Source organism: Dromaius novaehollandiae, chromosome 1, assembly GCF_036370855.1.
Source record: "Dromaius novaehollandiae isolate bDroNov1 chromosome 1, bDroNov1.hap1, whole genome shotgun sequence".
In the NCBI taxonomy this organism is placed as follows: domain Eukaryota; kingdom Metazoa; phylum Chordata; class Aves; order Casuariiformes; family Dromaiidae; genus Dromaius; species Dromaius novaehollandiae.
Window position 1 is genome coordinate 219,104,440 of NC_088098.1, and position 15,877 is coordinate 219,120,316.

A 15,877-nucleotide genomic window follows, 5' to 3' on the forward strand; every position below is an offset into this window, starting at 1 on the left:
GTTCAGAAGCTTCCCACTCTTGCAGGATGGGGTCTGCTCGGGAGTCCCAAGCAGGAAATCCTTCTAGGACGTGCTTCGGCCCTGATTCCCGGATGTTCACAGCAAGCAAAGGCTTCCTGCATTGAGAATGGAGGTTAAAAATAAAAGAAACCGGCACCTGCTAGGAGCGTATGTGGCCAGGAGGTGCAGGGAGCCGGGTCAGCTGTCCCGAAGACAGGAGTAAGTTTTCTCAGGTGAGATCCAAAGTCTGTCTCTGCCATTTGAAATGCCCTTGAAACCCACGAAATACAGAGAGTCCCAAGGTCATCCCAGCTGTCAAACAGAGCGGGTACCTCAGCTTTGCAGCTCTATATTCAAAGCCTGGTCAAAGGGAGATGCTGCTAGCACACTGGTGCAGGATGCAACCCAACGAGCTGGCTCTGAACCTTGCAGCAGGCGAGTCCTTCTGTGTCTCCCGCGTGGCTGGAGGGACACAGAGCTCCGACCACATAAAGTACTTGCAGCTCCCCGTTGTATTTCCATGCCAGAGGTTATGGTCATGAGCAGCCTGGAGCACCTCATCCCTGGGCTGCCTGTGACGGATGGTTTTAGGGTACAGCAGGGAGAGTTCATGGTTTCTGTTACTTTGTTTACAAGAATGTTCAGAATCTTGGAAATTTGGTGAAGCACTGGCAGTTCTTCTGGAAGCAGCGGGATTGAGCAGTGGTTTCAGCATCACACACATGCTGTATGATGCTTGCAGCAAAGATGCCCAGCCATTACCCTTCCTTGTTTCCCGTCTTCCTCATGCTATCTTAGATATGATTCCCACAGTCTATTTTCCAGGACTCTATCCAGTCCTAAAGGCCCTGAGCAGTTGGTTGTCAATTTTGCCTCCTCTTTTAAAGAAATTCTCTAGCACAGAAAAACTTGTGAAACAATTGGGCTTACAATGTAGCCCTGTCCTACCTCCTTGTCTTGAATGTATGTCATGCATCTCGCAGGCTCTGAGTCCCACTGCTCGTTGTTTTGTGTGTCCCGGTCCCTCTGGACTTGTCCTCAGTTCTGCTAGTTCCCTGCGTTCCCAGCCAGCGGCTCTCTCGTAATGCAACATAGGACTTCTCAAATGGCTCATTTGGTATTATTTAAGTTATAGCACAATCTAAAGGTTAAGCCTTCAAGTGCAGCAACAAGATAATCCATGCCCAGAGGACAAAATAATAAGAAGTGAAGACAAGCAGGTAGATACAACAAAGAGCATGGAAGGAAAAGACTGCAAGTGAGGCAATAGTGATTATTCTTCGCAGGTGCTTGGTAAAAAGCATTGAACAGACGGATTTTAAACAGTAGGAAAAAAAATTAGGGTTGTCAAACTGCTTCGTTCCCATACCTCAAAGAGAGTTCAGCTGAACCCAGAAGCCCGTCGTTCTCAGCAGTTGTGTGTCTAGCTAGTTCCTAAAGCCCTTCCATAACAGAGACTTTACAAGCCTGCCAGTCAATCCGTTCAGTGATAAATTTGCTTTGCTATAATTTAAGTAAGTCCGTTATTTCTTGTTCTATCCATCACAAGCACTGGAAATATTCTCTTTGCAACTGTCTTTCACAAACCAAGACTGTTATACCTCCTCACTCTTCTCTTCTTTAAGCTGAACTACCCCAGAGCATTTCACTTTTCAGTACAGTATTTTCTCAGCCGCTAATCATCTCCTCTGGACTCCCTCAGATTCGTCTCCTTTCTTTGAAGTGCACCAAGACTGGGCGCAGTATGGCAGCTAAGGACCTTATCACAGCAAAGTAGAGCCAGAAATGTTACTTCGTGCATCTTGCAAGACACAGTCCTGTTCGGAGCATCTCGTACGACGTTTTTGCAACAGCATGCCCACAGCTGATTCGTGTTCAGCCCTCAGTTCACTATAAGCCCAACGTCTTTTCTGGCCAACTCCTGTGTAGACGGTTGTTTCTCAGTCTATATCTGTACAGCTGATTATTCCTGCTAAGGGGATGAACAGGGATAATCTTCCACAACAACTCCTGCAATAGTTTTGCTACGTTTTACAAGATCTGCTTGTCATGACTAAACCAGCGCACAGGCAGGCCTGGCTGACGGACCGGCTCAACAGAAGCCCATGGAGCAATGGGGAAACTACCTTACTGCAGCTTGAGTGGTACGAGCCTGATGTTCGATATTTACAAAGACTGCAGAACACCCAGAGCAGTCAGAAAAGAGTCATAAGGATGCGTCGAGATCCAGAGAACATGTTTCAATGTGGAAAGCTTCAGAAGATTAAAGAATCAGTTGATCTCTAATGATCTGTAAGGAGAGAAAATGGTTAATTGTGTACAATGCTGCAATCCAGCAAACGACGGCAGAGCAGGGGCAATAGGGTGGAACCGGAGCTGTGCAAACTGAAAGTAAAGAGCATCTGTTGAACAGAGAGAGGAATTAATCACTGGAATAACTAATGTAAGGCCGTCAAGGATCCCTTGCAGTCGGGACTGTCCATCTTCCTAGGCAGCCGTGCTGGCTCAGCAAAAGATACAGGGCCTGAAAGCGGAGTCTCTCCTCGGGGTTCCCTAAGCTCCGAGACTCAGAGGGGTCACAGGTGACCTCGTGCAGCCCTGGCCCCTGAGCTGCCCTCTGGGTCCGGGCGCTCCCTGCTCCCCTCAGAGCCTCTCAGAGACACGGCTGAGCCACGGAACGGTTCTTGTGATGAGAAAAGGGAATAAGAAGGAAACCATCTAACACATTCTAGTCCGTGAGCCAAGAGAAAGCCGAAATCAACATTTCCAGAGAGGGGAGTTGACCGAGCTGAGCGCCGGGCCACTGACGGCTGCGCTTCCTGCCCCGGCTCCTCGCAGCCTCCCCTTCTGGCTTCTCGCCCTCGCGCCCCGCAGCCCGGTGACCTCATCTGGCAGCGCACGGCGAGGCGCCCGTTCTCGTGGGTGCCTCTCAGCTGCTCGCCGAGGCCTGGACTTCCTCTCCGGTAGCAAACAAGTCTCCTTCTGTTCCCCTGAAAATCAGCTGGGAGGAAGCGAGATGGGGAGGTGGTTTCCGAAGCAGCGGGGCCTGCGATTACCGGCGCGGTCCCAGACCGGCGGGGCGGGGGCGGGGAGCACGGGGCAGCGTGGGGAGTCCGGGCTGTGCTGCTGCGAGCCGGACCTCTGCCTCTGAGCAACGCTGTCCACGGACAGACGCGAAACCGAGGGCAAAGGGTTCGCTGGTGTTTTGTAAAAGGACGAAAACAGTTTGAGGAATATCCCTTCCTAAGGAGCAGGACTTTTGCTTTGGAGGTTGCTGGTGCTTTCTATATATAGTGAGGCGACTATTTCAGAATGGAAAATGTTTGTTCAGGAAGGAAAGGCTCTGAGATCAGCGGAGTCAAGTCTCACCCACACGCTCGCAGCTCCATCGGGCTCCTCTGCCCAGCAGCAGGGACCGGGAGGAGCCTGCGGGGATGAGGCTCCTCTCCAGGACCCCCCGGCCGCACCTGAGGCCTCGGGTTCAAGCTCTCCTCCGTCACGGGGGAGCAGGCTCTGAAACACGCGTGCGAGAGCTGGTGACTCCCCCAGGAAGGGGAGAAAAAGAAAAATGCAGAGGGTCAGCCCTCCCCTCGCCTTACATCAGGGACAGAGGAGTGGCGTCATCATTCGCGGCTGGCGCACACCTCTGTGCTGCAGGACAGCGCGCAGATGCTGCACGCTCCCGCGTACGCCGTCGGCCGACCTGGCAGAAAGGTGCGTTCTGGTGAAACCGTCCTGGCTAAGCACGACACAGGCATCCGTGACGTTTGAGCGGCACCACACATCCTTGCTACAAGCAGGCACAGGGCGCTGTGTCTCTTAAAGGAGAGGAAGGCGCACATTCCCGTACACACACGTACACGCGTGTGCACACGTGTGCGCACACACACACACACACACACACACACACACACACACACACACACACACACACACACACGAACTGGAGTGATACAGCTCCATCTAGTGGGAATTTGTGCATTACACTGTTAATCTCGCGTTATGAATATTAGTTATTTGCGTTGCAGCACTGCTTAGGAGTCCCAGGCACAGACCAAGGCACCTCTGTGCTAAACTCAGCGTGTTTTAATTAAATACAAAAGTCAAAAACTATTACTGCGTCCATTAGACTCAAGCACTCTAATATAGCAAAATCGTTCACAGTCCAAAAAAACCCCCATCGATTAAAAACGTACATATAAGCCTATCGTTTACTTTAAGAAGTGACTCAGACCTCCAGCCGGCATCGCAGCTGCCCTTCTCCCCCAACAGCAGAATCAGGCTCTGAGCAACCGCCCGGCTGATTCTGCTTTACGCGGCCTTTAAGGGCCACATCTGACCCAGCCGAAGGAAAGGGGGAGGAAGAAAACTTGGCTTGTGAATCACCTTACTGATTTTTAAAGATGTAAAAATAACACACACATTTGGAGGCATACAAGAGGCAGAAGAAGGGGCAGGTGACCCAGGAGGAATACAGAGGCACTGGGCGAGCATGCAGGGATGGGGTCGGGAAAACCAAAGCCCACCTGGGGTTGAACCTGGCAAGGAACACGAAGGGCAACAAAACAGGCTGATTCTGATTCTATGATTCCGTGACTGATAAGTGTCTTTCCATCAGCACTAAACAATCTGTCATCCAGCGCACTATCATCAGGGAGGAAAATCAGATGAATTAAACCCGTCTCACGTCACCTTTAACAACTCTGGCCAAAAAATCCTCCGTGCCAGAGTGATCTTGCCTGATGTAACGATGGGATCCTGCACAGCACTGGCGCCAGGAGAAAAATGGGTGTCTTAAAACTTTTTGTGTCCTTCCACTTAAATTGCACAAGGCTGCAGGGAACATTTGGCCCATAGCTGTTGCATAGGGTCACAGATTTTAAAGCTGAAGGTGATCATACACAAGCCTGGACCAGAATAACTCACACAATTTCTGCAAAACTGTAAGAAATGGGGGAGAAGCAGACTGACTGGAAATAAGTGAACAGAATATAACATAAGACAGCTTGAGTGAGCTCAAGGCTCCCTCTAGCCTGGGGCCAGTCTCCAACAGCAGCTACGGCTGGATGCGCAGGAGGGTATGGAAGAGCAGGAGAAGCACATGCAGCACATCGCCTAGGCACACCCCCGCCCAGCCCTTCGTGACGCTCAGACGCTCTGGGCTGGAGATGGCTCCTCTGCATCCAGGAACCCTCAAAGGATTTCTGTCCTGTAAACTAACCGCGGCGTGCCCCGAGCTGATGCAAACTCTGAGCATCCACAGCAGTCCAGGGCAGGGAGTGCCCCAGGTCCACTGCTCCTCGTGTGACCCAGCACCTTCTTCTGCGGGCTTCGAACCGGCTTCTGTCAGACTCCTCCGATGCCTCCCTTGCTCTTATATTGGAAGAAGCGGTGAACAACATCAGTCCCTGCCCACCCTCCACAGACCCCTCATGGTTTCACTGTCCTCCTTCCCCTTCCTCTCAGCCGTCTCCTTTCCAGAATGGAGACTCAGTTGCTCCTTGCACTGAAGCTGATCTGGACCTTGGATCATCCTTGCTGCCCCCCCCCCCCCCCGAACCTTGTCCAGCTTTCCTGTAACTTTCCGAAGATAGGGTGACCTTAAGTGCACATAGTATTCAAGATGCATGCCAGTCAAGGGTTTACACTGGCACAATGCTGTTCAGTCTGGGGATTTGGGTTTCTTCCCTAACAACTCCAAACATTTCATACGCTATTTTGACCGCTGCTGAGCACCGAGCTGGTATTTTCACAGGACTGTTTATTAAGTGAAAGCCCTCATTCTGTGCGAGGTTGTCAGCCAGAGCCCGTAATTCATCATGTGAAGCTGGGGCTGTTTTCTCTTAGGCTCTGCTTTGCATTTACCTCTTTTGAATGTCACCTGCCATTTTATCACCCAGTAGCTCGGTCTCCTGAGGCCCTTCTGGACCCCTTCGCAAATCCCTCCTCCACGCCGCCCCCAGCACTTGGGATCAGCCACGAACGCTGCCCCGCGGCTCGCTCTGCTTTGCAGCCTGCACACACACATGCCGAACACACAAATACGCCGAGCACATAAATATACCGAACACAGAAATATACCGAACACACAAATACACCGAACACACAAACATACCGAACACACAAATACACCGAACACACAAACATACCGAACACACAAATACACCGAACACACAAATACACTGAACACACAAACATACCGAACACACAAACATACCGAACACACAAATACACCGAACACAGAAATATACCAAACACACAAATATACCGAACCAGCACAGAGCCTGCCAGCCTGCACTGGCAAGCTCCCTCCATGGAAAAACCCGACCATTCACTCCTTCTCTGTTTCCAGTCTTTTAAGAAACTATTTTTCCACTCAGTTGCTCTCCTACTCATCCCATCGCTTCTCGGTGACGTGAAGAGCCTTTGGTGACACTGTGCTGAAAGCCTTTCGCAAGCCCGGGGCTGTCTCAGCACCGTCCCGTTTAACCCACGTACTGGCCGTCACTCTCCAGCCCGCCAGAAACCAGTGAGTTTGCAAGGCAAAACTTTGCTTTACAAAAAATGTGTTCTTCCCAACTTATCACATTTATCCGTGAATCCATTAATTATATTCTTTATTTTAGCTTCTGCTAATCTGCCAGATACAGATATCCAGCTCACCTGTCCTGAATATCAACAGTCTCTCCTGGAACCCTTTAAATAACCAACATCTATGCTGCAGTTTTCCAGTTCTCAGATACAAGCTCGTTTCGCCTGTTTCATAGCCTCTTCTATGGATATTTCGATCTGAGAAACCCTCTGCTGAGCCCGCCCGTAAAACAGAGCTCTGGCGTAGGAGACTCTCACACTTCATCCACCACAAACACAGATGAAAACAGTTAATTTAGGTACTCCGCAACGGTTTTGTCCTCCCTGACTGCTCTTTTTACCCCCAGTTGTCTCCGGGACCTGCAGACCCTCCAGCGGGCTCCCTGCTCCTTGCGCTTTTGAAAGAAAATGATTACATTAGAATAAAGATAGCAAAATATCAAAAGGAAATAGAATAGATCCAAATATCGTATCTAGTCATACTGTGTACTATTACTATCTTGTATCACGCATAGAATATTTTTGTTAGTTGCCCCTTCAAATCTGTTTTCATGAGCCAGGCTCGCGGCTTGCCCTTTCCCCACGTAAAGTACTTGGCACTCATAAACAGACATTCTTCCATGTTTTCCTGTTAAGTTAAGACTTCGCTTTCTAAAACCAAGTAATTGTTTGGGGCTTGCAGGTTTGATCCACCCAGCCCTTCCCTCCCCAGATTTATCTACCACTTTTCGTGCAGTAATTGTCCCCACACAGGTAGAAGAACATAAATGGCAAGTTAAGGACAGGTAGGCGACGTGCACGGAGCAGCCCCCTGCCCTGCACGCGGCCCGCGGTGCCCGAGCTGACACCAGCCTCCCACCCCCGAGGAGGCGAACGGGGCTTCGGCAGGCCACGGGATCAACACTTGTCCTTCAAAAGAAAAGTTTTTGGCTTGTTTTTGAACGATTCCTAGAAAAAGGCCTCCTCCTAAGCCATGCTCGAGGCCTCAGTCTGCCAGGCTGAAGGGTGTCTTCTTCAGGAGCTCGGGTCCCTTCCGGGGCTATTTGCTTTATCTTCTTCAGTCCTTTAACAACTCTGTGACAACGTTAACACCAGAACGAGACACAGGTCCCAGCACCAGTGTCTCCGCACAGAGCCTCCCTCGTCACTGCTCTCCTCTCCCCGCGTCCAGAGGCAGCTTCAGCCCTTCTTGCTGCAGTCCTGCCTTTTAGCTTGGCTGTCTGCTACCACTGCAGGCCGCCCCAGCCCTCACTTCCCCGGGCAGTCCCGTCATCGCGGGCACGCTTTGCCTTTGGCCCTGCTCACAGGCACTTTGCCTGACGAGAGCCACTTCACTGCGTCGCTGTTTACTACTTACCTGTTTATCTTTCTGCTGATATTCGTATGCCCTGCAAACCTGGGGATCCCCTGCAACAGGCCATGGACGGCCGGTGAAACACTGATGACAATATTCTTTAAGGTGTTATATAAGGTGTTTTTTTCACAGCTGTTACATGAATAATATAAATAAATAAAGGTTGAGGGCATGTGTTATGTCACCTGAAAGGAAGTCGATAGCCCCAAGATACAAAGACTCCCCGCAAGAAAACTGTGAGGAGAAAGGGAAGCTACTGAAATTTATTATGGACTAAACAGCAGAGGTAATAGCCATTCCCGCCGTCCTTTAAAAATGCTGTGGATAATGTTTGCAGTGAATGAAAGTAGGAAATTAGAGATATTATTTCTAGAATAAAACCAGAAAAACTATCCAGACATGAGGCAGTACTTGGAGTGTGGAATATGCAACTGACAGGCATAACATGGGCCCACAAAGTTCAATGAACATGTGGTGGATGAGACATCACAGGACAGCTACCAAGGCGTCCTGCAGATGAGGGCAGACAGGATCACCTTTTTTCCCTCTTTTAACTTTCTTGCAACTTCTCCTCTGCAGTCTAAGATGAACTCTTGATACACGTTTATGTGGTGTGCTTTCCGGTTGCATTTTTTGGCTCTATTGTGATAACCGAATACGGAGAACAAAAAGGAATATGGGTCAGCTAACCCACCAAAACAGAAATGTCTCTCCTGAGCCAATGGACCAAGGTAAAGGAGGAGATATAGACAATATCTGGATAGATTTGAAACCCCAAAGATCTGCAGCACACGTGTTTCAATTTCCACCCCGCAGTACTCTAGGTTGGTAATAGTAGTGTGAACGTTGAACTTGTGCATGAAGAGCTCGCTCGGAGGTCACAGACAAGCTCTGGGTTGCTGCAGGGGACAGGTAACAGAGAAGAGCATCCCACGTAAACCCCATCATCCAAATTACCTAACTAACTCGTTCTTCATTTCCAGCTTTCTGTGGACCAACCCTCATCCCACATCCAGACTCACCGAAATATCAACCACAGCACCTGTGAACAGAAGTACATTTTCTCGTGGGCTGTTACCTTACAGCCAGTACTGCCCTCCGGAACGCTGCAGGTCTGCACATCCTTGCTGGTTGCCAGCTCGTTGGCTAAGGGTCTCCTGGTATTTCCCCCTCAAGCTCCAGCACTCTCTAAGGCAGCGTTGCAGCACTGCAGCACTCTAAATCTGGTTTCATACTGTAACAGCTCAAAACTTCAAGCACAGCTTTTCTTCCTGATGAACTAAGGTCCAGTGTCACGCCTGCTTTGGCTGAGGCACCAGACTTCCCTGGATGAGCAACTACTTGAAAAATATACTAGAGACAAATCAAGAATCTGTAGGAATGGAAACAAATAGACCAATTTCTGCAGCTTTAAGGCCAAAAAGATTGCAGAGTAAAGCGAACTGCCTGAAGTCCAGTCAAGTTAGACACTGCAAAGGGATTAAATAGTAGAAGACTCTTTAGGTACACAAATAAAAGGAAAGAGAAAGGGAAGCCACTGTGCACCGAGAACAGGGCAGAGATTAAGGACAATTCTGATACAGCACTAAACTTAAGAAACATTACCATTAATAAAGCCTGAGAAGCATGCTGTCAAAAGCAGAGCTGCTAATACAAATAAGGATATGGAAATGATCACTTCTCAGATGGAAATAATTAGAATTTCATGTTAATTTGGTTCTTATACCTATTCTGCATCCCAGAATGGAATGGGCATATGAAACTGCAGCAACTGATAATGGAAACAATTTTTAACTGTTTTTACCAAATTAGGTGTGATGTATTTGGTAAATATCAAATGCGGAACATAGATGTAGGAAGAGGTTTTTAAAAAATATTTTGGAATTACAGGTCTGCTATCTTGATCATGACTGAATGCAAAATTTTCCTGGATGGAATGTTATGAAACAGACCAATTCCAGTCAAAAGCAGGACACAACTTTTTAACAACCCAAATAATTAACCATATGAACAGCTTAGTAAGTGAGGTTGTGAATTCCTGATCACGGGTAACTCCTGAATCAAAATGTGCACGTATGTGTTTTGCTTTGTTTTGTTTTGTTTTTTTTTTTTTTGCCAAATGTATGCTAATAAGTTAAAGAAAAGATAATTCAGGGAGGTTCTACGATGTATGTTCTACAAGATGTCAGTCTGGTTCACAGTAATTGCTCTGTGGTTTTATGATTTATGAATATTCCTGTGTTCTAGATTAATTTTAATCCTGCTGTTCTGAAGAGAAAAGCCACTGTTACAGATGAAATTAGACTGCAGGTTTTATAACTGCAAGACATAATTAAGCAAAAGGGCGAAAAAGCTTCCAAGACTGGAGGTTTTAAAGGATAAGAATATTTGGATTTACATTATCTGCACAAAAAAGCCTTAACACTGGGAACACGTCTGCTTTTGGCATAAATCGAATCTTTATCCTGCAAATAGAAAAGGAGGCAATGGGGAAGGGGAAATAGATAATTTCTAAGTGTCATAATTCCTAGATCATGCAAAACTGAAGCCAAAGGAAAAAGAAAGAAGAAAATATCTCCAACAGGGCTAAAAATAATAAAAATGGTCCACTTTTGTATTTGAGGTAAAATATGAAAAAAGAAATCCTGCGATAGGGCAGCCTGTTACATGGAGACAGTAAAACTGTTAATGATGCTAAGAAGGAAGAGTTGGTCAAATTTCTTTTTTGTATGTGAGAGATACAAGTTAATAATAATAAACATGTTTTTAAATAACAGGACACACTGATCTGCACCCATGAGTCTAAAAAACCTCACTGAGGAGATCTGTGGTTCACTGATGCTATTGGAGGCAAAGCGTGGTCTTAAACAACTTAAACATTCTCCATTTGTTATGCGTCCGACAAACCTGAGATAGCGTTCGAAGTATATTCATGTGAACGAGGTCGGCAATACGGGAGGAATCAGAAAATCCAGATCTTTGTAACTCCGGTGGACGACTACACATCCCCGTAATTCCACTGGCAGGTTGAATATTGTCCCCAGCTCTTCGGACGCGTATTGCCCCAAGGAGTGTAACACAGTGAAGCTGCACTTATTTCATTAAAACAAACTATTTGTCCACGAAATGGCTAAAACTTAACTTTCGGGGGTCTTTCCCTCCCCCCCCCAAATAATCAACAGTCTAGGCCTACACTAACATACTAGGCATCTTTCTGTGACATCAACACAGACAACGTTTTGCTTTTTGGCTGGAAGATGAGATGTCTTACAGAAAAAAACGTTACCGCATTTTTCGGGAGCTTGAGTTTGTGTTTCACAAAAGGGAGAGCTGGCAAACAGGTGGGGTGTTGCTCTCACATCTATCTATCCCGTCCTAAAATAGCAGGCAAAAACCCCTCCGGTAAACCAACAACACCCTCAAAACAGCTGCTATGTTCCCCGACAGCATCCAAAAGAGAACAAAATGCCTTAGAAAAAGTGCTGACAAAGCTAAGAGGGGTATACAGCGGGTGATGTATATGTGCATGTATAGGTGTGTGTTTGTATATACACATAGATATATATACATAGTGTGTGTGTGTGTATATACACACACACACACACACACACACACACACACACACTAGAATAATCACGCTAAGCTAGAGCAGAGGTTCATGGAGCCTGGTATCCTCTCTGGCAGCAGGGACCTAGAATAACACACGAAATGAGGGAGCACGCCATGGTGTTTCCCCAGAATGCCACTAGCAGCTTTGTACATGAAATAGGATATCTTTTCTTGTTTTTGTGAGAAAGGAAAGTGAAACATAGTTTCATTCTACTAATTTTTGGAATAGCCAAATTACTGAGGATTTGGTCATAAATGTTCTCACAGTAATAGCTCCTCTTTCATTTTATTTATCAGTATCAGTTTAAGAAATGTCCACCTTGTGTGCGTGTGTAGGGGTGTGAAGTGCACATCCCACGAGTGAAGACATCAGCCCAAAATGCGAAGCCTGATAGCTCTGACCTTGATCCGGAGGCTTTGTGCGGGAACTGTTCAGAGGGAGGGAAAGTTTCAGTTCTGTGGGTATATCCCGATCATCCCTGAAGGAAGCTTAGCTAAACCGTAATGACACTGTAGGTGCTACGCTAGTTCCTTTGCAGCAGTTTACAGAACCATTTGTTAGAGACAGGAGAATGGATGCTGCCCAGCGCACGGCGGCTGCTGCTGCTGCCAACACGGGGCTCGCTGCTATCGCCCCTCCGGGCGCGTCCCAGCTGCAGCGCAGAACCCCGCGGCAACTCACTTTCTAACTCTCCTGAGTCCTTCCCTTGAGAGAGGCTCGTCTCTTAAAATCCTTAGGGCTCCATTCTTGTGTCCTAACTCCTCTTGCTATAATTCCACCAGGAATTTTAACCATTCAGGTGCTGCTTTTTTTCTTAGAGAAGCCACTCCCCAAAAGCTGTCTCTTAACAGCTTCCAGAGCAGGATTAATTCTCACGTGCTCAGAGGAGGGTCTGCAAGGAGACGGGCCGCTCAGGAGCCCTCCTGCCTCCCCCTCGTTAGCGCTGCCTTGCACAGCTGATTGCGTGCTGTGTGCCGCCGTACAGCTGCCAGGCCCCGGTCTAAAGCGGGGTGAGGGGAGAAGACCCTGCTCAGAAACTGGGTGGGTGGGAAGAGGGCAGTGCGGTGCGTGGTGTCACTGTCCTTTGGGGATGCATTTCTCTGCGAGTTCTCTCTCTCGGGGCTTAGACACCTGGGAAAACAGCTTGCTAATGCTTTTACGTCCTAAAATATGCTGTGTGAGCTGGGCACTCCCTGAGCTCAGCTGCTCCTGGTACCCTGCTTCTTTCTTCCACACACACTGGAAGATACCCGAGACTAGACTGAAGTTTTCAGCACTTTTCTTTCCTGCTCTAGATGGGCACGTTTGCTACACCAATCACCTCTAAAACTGAAAGAGGACACACAGAATATGAAAAGTAGCGTTTTCTGGTTTCACTTCTGTTAAAGAGGAAAGATTTCTTAGTACTGACCCCGGTTCTTTCCCATCTGGTGTCCAGATCCACACTTAGAGAGACGACATATCCGAACTCCCATCACCTACAAAACACTGGGACTCATAGAGGCTTCACCATCCTCTGTTGCAGCAGCATGGACAGAATGAACAATATGCAGCTCTCAGAAGCCTGCAATTTTGAGAAATATTGCCCCGACCTACATTCCACACAGATACAGCTTTTCTGCTTTGTGTTTATTATTGAAAATTATTTCTTAAATAAAAAATCAAAATATAAGGTTTGTGTTATTTACAGAAAACTAACGTGTCTGACAAGCACTTGCTTTGTGCATCGCAGGTTTTATGTCTCGCTCACACTGTATTCTGCAGCCTCAGAGGCCGAAGTCCAGCTCCCTCTGTGCCCCAAACTCGTTCGTCATTGCGCCTACCAACTTCGTCCCCCATTCCAGAGCAAACGATGAAGGGGTCACCTACAATCTTTGAAATACTGCACCTGAACGCCTCAAAACTGTGAGCTGGGATAATAAGAGAAAAAAAAGTAGGTGAGGAGTAGGTAAAACTCCGAACCTTCCCATTTTAAATTAGGAAACGGCAAATGGGAGTTGAAGGGAAAGCAGGGAAATGGAAAAATGCAGACGGTTTATGGGAGCTTGGCAGCCCGAGAGCAGGAGGTGAAAGAGGTCCGTGGAGCGAGGAAGGGCTGAGCACCTTCAGCACTGAGCTCGTAATGGGAGAGGAGGGGAAGACGAAGCAAGGATGGAGGACAGCAGCGCATGAAGAGAATCAGCCAGTGGAGAAGTGTGACGGATGACTGTGAGAAAGGGAAGGGAAGGAGACAGAAACTGAAAGAAGAGAGGACGACTGGCAGGGTGGGCCAGGGGACAGCAGTGCTGAGAAGCTGAACAGTGCACTGCTCGAAGAGGGAAAGCGGGAAGGAAGCAGCGCAGGGGAAGAGGCAGCAATGGAAAAGCAGCAGCCCAGCTCTCCCCCACAGCCTGACCCAATTTGAACAAGATCGATCAGGAATTCAGACCCTGAGGAATCTCAGACGATGGGATTCAAGTCTCTGAAAGAGTCGGGAGATAGATAGATAGGGGAGCCATAAGGATGCCATGGACGTGTGGTTTTAGAAAAGGCATTTGAAAAACAGCAGGCAAAGGCAAGGTGATGTGGTGAGATGCAGACAAAGAAGATGGAAGTAAATGTTAGTCAAGCTCAGGGCGAGGGAAAGGAAGCAGCAGCTATTGCAATAGGGATGTAGGATTTAGATTTGTGCTTGCAACAGGAAACAAAAACAAGGCAGAGAAGGGATCTAGCAAAGATAACAAGAACCACTAAGAGAAAAGGGTAACAAGAGGGAGAAATATCACAGAAACACAGAAAGTTCGAGGTTGGCAGGGACCTCTGGAGACCATCTCGTCCAACCCCCTGCTCAAGCAGGGTCACCTAGAGCAGCTTGCCCAGGGCCCTGTGCAGACAGCTTTGGGTATCTCCAGGGACGGAGACTCCAGCACCTCTCTGGGCAGCCTGTTCCAGTGCTCTCTTACCCTCACAGCAAAGAAGTTTTTCCTCATGTTCAGGTGGAGCTTCCTGTGTTTCAGTTTGTGCCCACTGCCCTTATCCTGTCGCTGGGCACCACTGGGAAGAGTCTGGCTCTGTCTCCTTTGCACTCCCCCACCCCATCAGGTATTTACACACACTGATAAGATCCCCCTCAGCCTTCTCTTCTGCAGGCTGAACAGGCCCAGCGCTCTCAGCCTCTCCTCACACGGGAGATGCTCCAGTCCCTTCATCATCTCAGCAGCCCTTCGCTGGACTCGCTCCAGCAGCTCCAGGTCTCTCTCGCACTGGGGAGCCCAGCACTGGACCCAGCACTGCAGATGCGGCCTCAGCAAGCGTCACCAAGATAGGGGGGAATGGAAAAGTAAGAGTGGCACATAAACAAGAACCGTCCCCCAAAGCATCTGAAAAATGCTGAGAAGATATTTGTGGCAGGTCCCCAAAGCACCTGGCGGAAAAGGGAAGGACGATGGCAAGGCAGGGCACAAAAAGACAAGCACATTTTCCACACGCTTGCACATTTCCCTGCTAAGTTACTCGCAGCAGCAGCCCAAGCTCTACGTCAGTCCTTAGGACGAGCTAGAAGGACAAGCCTGGCGCCATGCTCCGCTGTATGGCATTGCCCCAGCAGGGCTGAGGGATGGGACAAAGTGAGGGAAGCCTCTTGTGCCTCCCCTCCATTTCTGTCTGGTCTTTGCTTTATTCCGTCGCTCCAAGGCTCTCAGAGGACTCCTCTCCTCCCGGGAGGAGCTCCATTCTGGATCTTGTTACCAACTGGTCTCACCCTCCAGCAAGGACCCCTTCCATTCCCGCAGCGCTTCCCGTTCACACACTCCTGCAATTACACAGCAGCCTGACGGCTCTGCGCCAAGAAGAGGCAATTAAAACCTTCCCTGGTACTGCTTTCTCCACTCGGAATAGAAAGTGTCTCCCTCCCCACTATGAAACCCATTCCCAGCCCAGAACAAAGGCCAGAATTTTCTAGCAAATAGAGATCTCGCCACAAGAAAGCAGGGCCCAGCATAATTTATACTGTTTCCTCCCTTGCCATCTATGTGTGAGGCCCCACTGTGACGACATCCCGACTCAGATGCTATAAACCAGGCCAAATTCGTGGGAGCAGAGACTCCCTGGAGACTGGCGAGATGTGTGTGTTAGCAGACGAGTTCTGGGAGCAGAGATAACAGCAGAGTGAAGCAGGGAGAACGCGAAGTTGAGGAATTCTGAGTTTCTGAAGAAGGAATTGGTGAATGGGATTCTGGTTTTAACATCCCGTGGAGTTCTAGTTCTTAACACGGAGAGTTCTAGCTCGGGGAAAGCAACATCATGTCCGTTGGCAAACATGGCCATATACCGCTAGTGCTCCC